At 40.9% G+C, this 11,339-nt stretch overlaps 1 pseudogene across 1 annotated transcript; it reads right to left on the bottom strand.

The window, feature by feature from the left end:
- Positions 1 to 400: 400 nt before the first annotated feature.
- Positions 401 to 10,743, bottom strand: LOC143283176 (uncharacterized protein C16orf52 homolog A pseudogene; annotated as a pseudogene). Its single transcript, XR_013055370.1, has 2 exons — positions 10,588 to 10,743; positions 401 to 7,836 (listed from the first exon to the last, which is right to left on the bottom strand). The product of XR_013055370.1 is annotated as an uncharacterized protein C16orf52 homolog A pseudogene (transcript).
- Between the last annotated feature and the right edge of the window lie 596 nt (positions 10,744 to 11,339).

Below are 11,339 nucleotides of genomic sequence, written 5' to 3'. Positions count from 1 at the left end.
TCTGTCAATTTTGCATGTGAGAAAAGTTGGTAATTGTTAGTAAAATAGGAAGTTGTCAATTTTGCATGTGAGAAAAGTTGGTAATTGTTAGTAAAATAGGAAGTGAAGAATCTGTATCCAGTCAAGTGTGTGTGTGTGTGTGTGTGTGTGTGTGTGTGTGTGTGTGTGTGCATGCATGCAAATGGATTAACAGCCCAATAGTGAGTAAAAGTGAATGAAACAGCATATGAATTGTTGACAGTTGTGTGCATGTTGGTAAAACAAGGAATGTATGACCACAATGGATAAACACCACACAAAGCTCACAGTGCATGTTCAACTTTTATCTGTGTTTATTTTCCAATTATTCCACTTTTACCTAGGTTAAATTTCCATACATTCCACTTTTACCTAGGTTAAATTTCCATACATTCCACTTTTATCTAGGTTTAGTTTCCACACATTTCACTTTTCTCCTGTTTATTTTGCAAACATTCCAATTTTATTTAGGCTTATTCTCTATACATTCTGCTTTTATCATTTGGTTTTTCATACATTCCACTTTAACCTATGTTTATTTTCCATACATTCCACTTAATCTATTTTTATCTGGGTTTATTCTCCATACATTCCACGTTTATGAATGTTTTTTTCTTCTGACCCATTCCACTTATCTCCCTGTTTACTTTCAGTGCATTCCACTTTTTTTTCTTCTGACCCATTCCACTTATCTCCCTGTTTACTTTCAGTGCATTCCACTTTTTTTCCTTCTGATCCATTCCACTTATCTCCCTGTTTACTTTCAATGCATTCCGCTTTTTTCTGTTTTCATTTCCCATGCACTCCTCTTTTCGCCATCTTTAATTTCCACACATTTCACTTTCATCTATTTTCATTTTTCCACACGTTCCACTTTCATTTATTTTCATTTTTCCACACATTTCACTTTCATCTATTTTCATTTTTCCACACGTTCCACTTTCATCCCCCCCACCCCCCCCCATGCATTCCACTTTCTTCATGTCTATTATCCACACATCTATGCTTATTTTCCAGACTTTCCACTGTTATCTATGTTTGTTTTTCCAGATTATTGTTTACTTTTCCTTCCACTGATACATTGATAGAAAAAACAACGTGATCCAGAATGAAATCAAGTCCCGGAGAGTGGAGGAAGTCTGGTACCATTAACATCTCGAATGCCAATAGCGAAAATATTGTCCACACCACTCAGGTTTGACAGTATATTGAATTTTTTTGGTAGCACCACACATACACTTCCTGATGAAGCACAACATATATATGCATACACAAGCCACACTCAGCAAATCTAATGCACCATTTGGGATCAACCCCCAAATAAAATGTATGACACATATTTAAAGAGAAAAATGACAAAGATAAGAGTAATATACTGCAACAAAAACACAGAAAATGATCTTAAACAAGTTCCAACATACAAATGGAAACGAAAATATGACACAAAAAGTAATACTGTATGTTGATACATAAAATTCAAGATTTCCTGTGAGTGAAAGTGTGTCAATCTCAGTCTCAAATCTGTCAACAATGTGGACTGACCAATGGTCATCCACAAACATACCATGTCCAAAAAAAAAGGACCAAAAAAAAAGAAATAAAATAAAGAAGATCGAATGCATTGACATGTATACGTCATGAAAATAAACATGATTCAAGCATCCATGAGTGCTATGTACAAAGACATTTTTTTTGAGTCGGAATAACAAGAGAACAATTTTTTCATCACACATGACCTTTCCAACCTAGAATGAATCTATTAATAAACATACAAAACACTACCAGCCTCTATATTTACCAGAATTAATCACTCTGTAAACATTGTACTGTATTGTATTTCTCATTTTTTTGTCACAACAGATTTCTCTGTGTGAAATTTGGGCTGCTCTCCCCAGGAGAGCGTGTCGCTACACTGAGAGCGCCACTCATTTTTTTTGGTATTTTTTCCTGCTTGCAGTTTTATTTGGTTTTTCTATCGAAGTGGATTTCTCTACAGAATTTTGCCATGGACAACCCTTTTGTTGTGGTGGGTTCTTCTACGTCCGCTAAGTGCATGCTGCACAAGGGACCTCGGTTTATCGTCTCATCCGAATGGCCAGCGTCCAGACCACCACTCAAGGTCTAGTGGAGGGGAAAAAATATTGGCGACTGAACCGCAATTCAAACTAGAGCACTCAGATTCTCTCGCGTGTTACCTCTAGGCCATCACTCCACTTTCAAAATACGTTTTTTGTACAACATACAACATTAACACAGTACCACCTTCTATTCTTCTTTATCTACATTTAATCAACAGATCTATTAATACAAAACACAAAACCATTGTCTATTCAACCTTTACTATGATTAATCAAACATACAAGAGAACTACCAGCCACTATTCTACCTTTTCTAAAATTAATCAATCTCTGAATTTATACATAATACACTACTAGTCTCTATTTCACTTTTGCTAAATTTATTTAACCAATGTAAAGAATTTATAAGTATACAACATACTACCAGCTACTATTTCTACTTAACTGAAATTAATAAATTTATATGTTTATATACGAGTAAAACACATTATCATCCTCTGTTCTACAACACACTATTACTAGTACTAGCCTCCATTACTTACTCAAAAATAGTATAATTAATAATTCCATGAATATACAACTCAACACCAGCCTCTATTATACTTTCACAAGAATTTTTTTTTTTACACCACACTATCAGCCTCTATTGTGGGCAACAGCACAGTTGTGAATGACACTGATGAGAGAGACTAGCTGTATTGATGGCACTCTTCAGTTCTGACCTTTTGACACAGCTATGACAGACTGTGACTGATGACACAGACAGCTATGACACAGACAGTGACTGATGACACATACAGCTATGACACAGACAGTGACTGATGACACAGTGACTGATGACACAGGTGACTGATGACACAGACAGGTATGACACAGACAGGTGACTGATGACACAGGTATGACACAGGTGACTGATGACACATACAGGTATGACACAGACAGGTGACTGATGACACAGGTATGACACAGGTGACTGATGACACATACAGGTATGACACAGACAGGTGACTGATGACACATACAGCTATGACACAGACAGGTGACTAATGACATACAGCTATGACACAGACAGTGACTGATGACACAGAGAGCTATGACACAGACAGGTGACTGATGACACATACAGATGACTAAATGATGAGGCAGATGGCTGAATGGCACTGTACAACATTACATACAGGTTTGACATGCAGATGACTAACTAATGACACAGAGAGATAGCTGACAAGCACTGGACAACACTGCGTACAGGTGTGACACACACACACACACACACACACACTATTGATGCCACATACAGATGACTAACTGATGACATGGCACTGCAGAACATACAGGTATAACACATAGATGACTGATGGCACATGACTGAAGACATTATAGAAATGACTGACTAGCATGGTACAACATATACTGATATAGGTATAGCATACATATGACTGACTCAACTGATGACACACACAGATGACTGACAGTCACAAACCACAATCACACAGTGTCAGGGACACCACACAAACACTGTCAGAATGTTGATGAAAAAATGTATCAGTAACCAGGCTGACTTCATCATGCTGAAGACGACAAGAGGCAGACCTCCAAGGCTGATGCACGATTCTTGTGCAAAAACAACAAAACAGAAAACGCCCACGTTAGGAAGGGGAGGAGAGATGGGGTAGGGGGTTATCAGTTTCAGTTTGAAGGAGGCGTCAAAGCATGTAGACTGATCCATACACATAGTGACATCTGCTGTATTTGAAAGGAAAAAAGAAAGAAAGAAAAGCAGATGTCTGGCCATCACATAAACTCAATGCGCCGGTCAGTCCTTCAGAACAATCCCCAGGTTGTGTTTCAAGTACACATATAACCACCCAGTTTATAAAAGTGGGGAAGTGTCTGGGTTTGTTCCAATGTACCTTTTATTTACCTGTGTGTTCGCTGAATTGGTAGCGTAAGCAGCATTCACTTGAAGTTGCGCACCTTGTGTATGGAGAGAGTTGCCACTCTTTACTATTTGTTAATCACCCAGTTTATAGTTTTGCTCACCATCAGAATACCAGTGTTTGTCAAAACAAAAGTTGTATGCGCTGGGAATGGAGCTATTCTACCTTAAGCAGCCCACACTGATTGGCATTTCATTGTTCTACAATCCTAATATAGATCCTATCAACCTTTCCCTGTCTTCATCACCACTTTTCAGCTTTGATAAATCACCACTTTTCAGCTTTGATACATTGTACCCAAATTGTCAAAGGCATCTTGGGTGTAATTTTCATAAGCATGACAGATCCACTTCTTAAAATTATGATCTGCTGATCAGTGGATCAGACTGTGTTCTTGACTCCAAGCAGCGCAGACTGAAGGACTGATAAATGCTTGCCTCTCTGATCAAGGGCACCATTCCGAAAATTGGGTACTCATTGTCAGAATCCATGAAAACAAATGCTAATCTCTGAAAACTGAAGTTTCTCTCGAAATGAACATTCATGTTCGAAAACTGATGTCTGTCTTCAAATAATGGCAGGTGTATGTAGAGGGAGGTGGCCTCATTAAAAAAAAAAGAAAAAAAAAGAAGAAACATTTTCAAACGCACAGTGCATAGTTTGATCAAGTTAAACAGACATATTCTGAACTGGAGATTCTGATTTGTTGGTCTTTACGGACAAAGTACAGTAAGTGACGAGGCCTTTGCACAAATCATTTTCTTAATAAAGTGTAGTGGCTTCCTTTGCCTCCTTTTAACATGTTATTGTGAACATCAATGTATGTGCTGATTAATCATGAATCATGCTTTGCTACTTGTACTGTAGACAAATGACCACTTGGGTGAATGTAGACAGTGTAAGATCTTCAACTCTGACTGTATATCACAGTAGCATTTCCATCCCTTGAGTTGAATCATAATGATGTTTTTAGATGAGTCAGATCCATTAAAAAAATACTTCCCAAAGTATATTCAGACTGATGTCCCACTACTTGGCAGAATTCTGCTGTTGCTGACAGATGTACACATGAACGTTTTTTTTCCATTCTAAGACAAAAAAGTTCCAAAGAAATATATATAAAATATAACACTAACAGTAGCCTGACTGGAAATATTTTGGATTATCTATACTGTTTGTGCCCTACCCAGAAGTGTATTGTCAAATTATAATTAGAATGTGTGGAAAGAAATGACTTTGCTATTCTTTTAGCAAATTTGATGTTGACACTAATGATAGGCTATTTACCAAAAAACACAACAAAAAACAAATTTGTTAAAGTTTGCCATGGGCACACACACATGTGTACATGTACACACACAAAAGTACAGACACATGGACACACAGACAACCAAAATGCAGGGTTTTTACAAAGACTCACATTAGTCTAAACATACGCATGAGCCTGAAATCACACAGCCATGAAATGTAAACCTGGCACTTAAAAAATGACAAAAGAAAGAAGACAAACATGACACAGCCATGACAGAAATGTGGGGCTTGATTTTCCAGTCCACCACTGGCAGATGACAAGAGATCCATCTTTCCCATAAAAACACGCAGTATCAACATTTTCAGATCTTAAGAGCCGAGTACAACATGAGTTCATCCAACAACAAATGACTGCAGTTCTGAAGTGCACTGACAACAGGGAACTGTGTCTGCATTTCATAAGACAGGAACAATGAGACACATATCATCTAGCAAGTAACAACAGTATTGTAGTGTAATGACTGCAGAGTACTGTGTGTCTTACAAGACAAGTACATGCACAATGAGACATGTATAAATAATCTAACAAGTGAAAACAGCATTATAGTGTATTGACTACAGAGTACTTTCAGTGTCTAACAATGAGACATATATACCATCTAACAAGTGACCACAGTGCATTGACTCCCGTGTCATGACACAAACATTATGTGAAACATTCAGATTCATCATGGCTGTTCTTCAGTCTGCAACCACATTGCTTCACCTTCACACAGAAGGCAGACACACAGACCACAGATCCACCACACATGTGCACCCCTACAGTCTGTCAGAAGTGAGGCAGACACACAGACCACAGATCCACCACACATGTGCACCCCTACAGTCTGTCAGAAGTGAGGCAGGCACACTGACCACAGATCCACCACACATGTGCACCCCTACAGTCTGACTGTCAGAAGTGAGGCAGGCACACTGACCACAGATCCACCACACATGTGCACCCCTACAGTCTGTCAGAAGTGAGGCAGACACACAGACCACAGATCCACCACACATGTGCACCCCTACAGTCTGGCTGTCAGAAGTGAGGCAGACACACAGACCACAGATCCACCACACATGTGCACCCCTACAGTCTGGCTGTCAGAAGTGAGGCAGGCACACTGACCACAGATCCACCACACATGTGCACCCCTACAGTCTGTCAGAAGTGAGGCAGACACACAGACCACAGATCCACCACACATGTGCACCCCTACAGTCTGGCTGTCAGAAGTGAGGCAGACACACTGACCACAGATCCACCACACATGTGCACCCCTACAGTCTGACTGTCAGAAGTGAGGCAGGCACACTGACCACAGATCCACCACACATGTGCACCCCTACAGTCTGACTGTCAGAAGTGAGGCAGACACACTGACCACAGATCCACCACACATGTGCACCCCTACAGTCTGTCAGAAGTGAGGCAGACACACAGTCCACAGATCCACCACACATGTGCACCCCTACAATTTGTCAGAAGTGAGGCAGGCACACAGACCACAGATCCACCACACATGTGCACCCCTACAGTCTGGCTGTCAGAAGTGAGGCAGACACACAGACCACAGATCCACCACGCATGTGTACCCCTACAGTCTGGCTGTCAGAAGTGAGGCAGGCACACTGACCACAGATCCACCACACATGTGCACCCCTACAGTCTGTCAGAAGTGAGGCAGACACACAGACCACAGATCCACCACACATGTGCACCCCTACAGTCAGGCTGTCAGAAGTGAGGCAGACACACTGACCACAGATCCACCACACATGTGCACCCCTACAGTCTGACTGTCAGAAGTGAGGCAGACACACAGACCACAGATCCACCACACATGTGCACCCCTACAGTCTGGCTGTCAGAAGTGAGGCAGACACACACAGACCACAGATCCACCACACATGTGCACCCCTACAGTTTGTCAGAAGTGAGGCAGGCACACAGACCACAGATCCACCACACCCCCCCGCAGTCAGACCGTCAGAAGTGAGGCAGGCAGACCTTGCTGGCAAACAGCTGTGACACTACAGTGATCCACAGGGCCAGCACAAAGAAGATGTAGGAAATGCCCACCCGGAAGTTGTTGGGCAGCTGGTAGGCCTCGCCCCCGATCTGGTCCATGTCGAAGCCGATGGGGAAGATGACTGCAGCTAGGCAAAAGAGGATCATGGCCAGAAAGCCCAGCCAGCGGGCGAACTTGATGACCCGGCACTGCCAGTAGGAGAAGGCCAGCAGGACGATGGTGACGTTGATGCACAGCACGCCCAGCACTATGCACACGAACGTCAGCAGCCACTCCCCGCGCACTGGGTCGGGGACGAAGCAGATGGAGGGGCGGCCATAGATGGTCAGGCAGGTCTTGAGCAGGCCGATGTTGGTGTCGCCGCCGATCTCTGACACGATCCAGTGCGGCATGGCCAGGCTGGTGACGGCGAAGATGTCTGCCGCCAGGAACAGGGCACCTGAGATCATGCTGAGTTTGTCCATGGTGATACACCTGACAGACACCAAGTCCAACAGGTCATGGGCTGTGAAGCAATTATAACATGCATCACTTTTACCCCTGGACACGTTATTCAAATCAATCATCTTGTTTAAAAATACCAGGCTGAACTGCATTTTGTCTCGTCAAATTTGCACCTTTCTTCACGAGAATATCAACAGACAGCAAAAATGTCCGCTACCAGGAATATGGCACCTGGGATCATGCTGAGTTTGTCCATGGTGGCACATCTGACAGATAACCAACACGTCATGGGCTGTGTGAAACCATCAACAACCAATTAAAACATGCATCACTTTTTACCTGGACACATTATTCAAATCAATCATCTTTTTTAAAAATACCAGGCTGAAATGCATTTTGTCCATAGTACACCTGACAGATAACCAACAGGTCATGGCGTGTGAAACAATCAACAACCAATTAAATCAAACATGCATCACTTTTACCTGGACACATGAGTATACGGTCTATACCATTAACTATGTTTATAATGCAATGTGCACATACTCAAAACTAATACACTTGACTTAATACCAAATTTATAAGTTTCTCACATTTTTGTCTAGGAATTGTTGTTTTTTTTGGGGGGGGTGCTCAATCTGCACCGAGTGAATATAATTTATAAACTGTCCACCACCCTAAAATAATATGCTACGAGCATCTGGTTGCAATGGTGGCTTAAATCTGTGTGCATATATTGTGTTATAAAATATTAATTTTCATGTATCTGTAGAGTCGCACTTCGTCACTGGCTCAATCTGATTGATGTAGTTGAATGTTAACAGGTCATCGACTAAGCCATCGCTAGAAAAAAGAAGTGGCAAATATCATACTACTAAAAAAAACCAACAAAACCAACAAAAACCAACAAAACAAAAAAACGCACATCATAATACATTATTATAATTTATTTATTTATTCATTCATGGGCAGAGAGAGACAGGCAGAGAGGGCACTCAGTCAGTCATTGTCAGCAACTTTTCATCCAACCCAGGAACTTGTTTCATGTGGTGTACCTCAGGGCTGGGTGTTGGGCCTGTTTTATTTATCATGTACACCAAACCCCTTCAATCACTCGACAGTCACTCCATTTCCAACCAGCCATTTGCTGATGACACTCAACTTTTCAGTTTTTCTCATCCCTCAGAAAGTAGACCATACTGTAGAGGTCATGCAAAGTTGTGTTGGTGAAGTTAAATATTGGATGATGAGTCATTCACTGAAAGAGATAATTTTCTGTTCATTCAAAGCCAATATATACATTTTCATGTTGGAAACTGACATTTTGTTCTCTCCTTCTGGCAAGTTCTGCAGACAACCTTGGATTCGTTATCTCTGATGATCTGTCTCTTGATAATGACATCACTCACATCTGCCAATGCCACTCTGTCAGATCAGTTCCATTTGTCACTTCCTGTTTGTGCTTTTGTCCTGTCAAGGCTAGATTATGGCAATGCTCTTCTTGCTGGCTGTCCTAAGCAATGCTTGGATAGGTTGCAGATGGTAGAGAATTCAGCTGCAAGGCTTATCCTCAGACTAGAGCAAAGAAACGAGATCATGTCACACCTCTACTTAGAACCTTACACTGGCTCCCTGTTCAAGCACGCATTCACTATAATACGATCTTTCTTTTGCCATGATTTCTTTTCAGATTCTTCACCAGACTGTATTTCCAATCTTCTTTCTGTTTACTTGCCTTCTCAGCCACTTCATTCTTCCACAGATAAATTAAATCTATCTATACCAAAAATCCGCACTAAGACATTTGGAGAATGCACTTTTTCTTTCACTGTACCCAGGCAATGGAATTCATTACCACTTAACATTCCCCACATCAGATCTAAACCAACTTTCAAAAAGCATTAAAGACATGTGATCTGTTTCAACAGTACAATGAATGATGAATACCTTTCACTTCATCAGTTCATATGACACATGCACTCAGGTATGCATCCTATTGTACTGAGAGTGAGACCACTGTTTTACTCAATTACTGTCGTAAGTTTTTTATTCATGTTGTTGCCAATTCAAAATTCAATTTTAATTTCGAGTGCTTTCCTTGCTATGATCATGAGTAATGACATGCATGTTAGATATTGTATATATATATATATATATATATATATATATATATATATATATATATATATGTGTGTGTGTGTGTGTGTGTGTGTGTGTGTGTGGCTGTGTGGGGGAGTGTGATTTAATTCATACTTCATATGCTTCAAGTATATTTTTCAATTGTTTACTTTCACATGAGGTGTCTGATGTTTTATTTTACTAAAACTGATTAATTTCATGTTATGTATACAATATGTAGAGAAAAAAAACTAACTTTTTCTTATCTCTGTTGATTCTCTGTGTCGTTTTTCGCTGTTAGGTAGATTTATTAGTGGTGTGTGTGTGTGTGTGTGTGTGTGTGTGTGTGTGTGTGTGTGTGTGTGTGTGAGTGAGATAGAGGGACTCAGAGAGAGTGTGAGAGAGTGTGTGATATTACCTGTTTGTGTTGTGCATGAATGAATCAAGGATACATGTGGGTGGTGAATCGTTTTCTCTCATTTTCATTATATCTTTAAAATGCTACATATCTGTTTCTTACAGTAATGCGCAGTGAGTCTGCTCTTGAAAGCGGGGAACCCCGCTATACAAGTCTCCACGTTATTCTTTTTTTTTTTTTCACACGGGGATGGTCCTGGGATGGAGGAACAACAGACGGAATTTGATTCAAAGCAGAATACTCACCAATAAAATGCGCATGCATTCGTATTCTTTGTGCTCTTAATTAACCCAACTTCGATCCACACAAACTGCAATCCATACGCACAAGGCGAAGGTTTAAACGTCTATAAAAAACCAAAAGACACTTTTCGACGAACAGTTGATTTTTCTCGCCATGTTTGTTCATAAGTAGAAGGGAGACAAATGTGCTCTAATGTAAGTGAAGTAACTGAGGTTGTCTCTCCTAAGGTCAAAGTTCATCTCACTTTATCTGCATTCATAAACAGTTGTGATGTTTTCTACAATTGTTTGTTTGTGTTTTCTTCGCAGTTTAGATGAAGAAAAGATATTGTTTCCCGATTCTGTTTGTGTGTGTGTGTGTGTGTGTGTGTGTGTGTGTGTGTGTGTGTGTGTGTGTGTGTGTGTGTGTGTGTGTGTGTGACAGAGACGGCCAGAGAGAGAGAGAGAGAGAGAGAGAGAGAGAGAGAGAGAGAGAGAGAGAGAGAGAGAGAGAGAGAGAGAGAGAGAGAGAGCGCGTTTCTCAAGGATGTGTCACTCCATTCGGACGAATCCTTTACTTGTACTCAATACCACATCTACAAGGCAGATGCCTGACCAGCAGCATATCCAACGCGCTTGGTCAGTCTGTGTGTGCATGCATTACACATTACATGTCAGAGTGGACTGATTTCTTCTGCAGAACATAGACACCAGGTTAATCCAGTCTCTGGGAATAGGCTACTTAGTTGTGTCTACTGATGTGTGTGCGTGTGTGT

The sequence above is a fragment of the Babylonia areolata genome, chromosome 6, assembly GCF_041734735.1.
Source record: "Babylonia areolata isolate BAREFJ2019XMU chromosome 6, ASM4173473v1, whole genome shotgun sequence".
Taxonomy (NCBI): domain Eukaryota; kingdom Metazoa; phylum Mollusca; class Gastropoda; order Neogastropoda; family Buccinidae; genus Babylonia; species Babylonia areolata.
The sequence above is the reverse complement of the archived record's forward strand: the minus strand, read 5'-3'. Positions and strand labels throughout refer to the sequence as shown.